The sequence below is a fragment of the Perkinsus marinus genome (assembly GCF_000006405.1).
Source record: "Perkinsus marinus ATCC 50983 genomic scaffold scf_1104296960340, whole genome shotgun sequence".
Classification (NCBI taxonomy): domain Eukaryota; phylum Perkinsozoa; order Perkinsida; family Perkinsidae; genus Perkinsus; species Perkinsus marinus.
Genome location: NW_003206195.1, coordinates 1 through 1,101, shown reverse-complemented (window position 1 = coordinate 1,101; position 1,101 = coordinate 1). Strand labels below are relative to the sequence as shown.

General features: G+C 49.1%; 1 non-coding gene across 1 annotated transcript; it reads right to left on the bottom strand.

Annotated features, from left to right (window-relative positions):
• Positions 1-611: 611 nt before the first annotated feature.
• Positions 612-685, bottom strand: Pmar_PMAR010668. Its single transcript has one exon. It is a non-coding gene; the product is annotated as a tRNA-Val (tRNA).
• Between the last annotated feature and the right edge of the window lie 416 nt (positions 686-1,101).

Here is a 1,101-nt window from a genome sequence, read left to right as displayed (position 1 = left end):
CCGAACCCGAACCCGAAACCCGAAACCCGAAACCCGAAACCCGAAACCCGAAACCCGAAACCCGAAACCCGAAACCCGAAACCCGAAACCCGAAACCCGAAACCCGAAACCCGAAACCCGAAACCCGAAACCCGAAAACCCGAAACCCGAAACCCGAAAGTGGTAAGAATAAATTTATTACGAATCTCCAGTCTACGTGTCCCCAATCACCCCAAAATGAGCTTCACTGGATGAAATTCTGGGGTTGATTGTTGGCGGCTATCGTATTGCGTGCGTCTAGCGGCTTCGAGACCAAGTCACTTGATCATGGAGTAACCGTTCCACGACACATACCAACCCCCGCGAACGTCGCGTGAAATTGGGTGATGAGGCGATGATGCACCGTTTTATTCCTAGATTTGGTGCGCTGTAGTACCAGTTCACTACGTAAGATAGCATGGTTGAGGTGCGCGCGTTAGGAGTGCCATGCGCGGAGTGATACAATATGGGAAGGGCATTGCAGTGAGGTGGTCGATTAGGAATTTCCGCAGCTGTAAGTCATCTTTCGATGACGTCGTTGTACTTCATGTATTGATACAAAGCGACACGCTTTCTGTAAAAGGACTATATCATACTGGAACCGAGAATCGAACTCGGGACCTACTGCGTGTTAGGCAGTCGTCATAACCAACTAGACCATTCCAGCGAGACGATGCTGCAGCAAACATTTGTGTCTCAACGGCTCCGTTCCATTGTATGTAAATTGATTTAATCAATTTGATTATAACAGTGGGAAGTGACAATCAGACAGATGGCCCCCTCCCCCTGGACAAAGTTCACTTCCAAGGATTTGGCACTTCCCCACCGTCACTGGCGAATACGAAGCTTCCCGGGTCAGACATTGTCCAAGGATACGGAGGGACCTAGAATAAATCTGGATCATCCGATAGTCGATCCCGGGTTACGACGATGCCAACGTCGTATTCTCCAACTTGATCAATGGAGTCTGAAGTCAATTGATAGAAAATCGCTCATGTTAGCTGTATAATGGACACACTTAGACGCACTGTGTCGTAAAGCGAGGGTCGAACCTGGATCACGCGAGTGCTATCCCGAAACCTA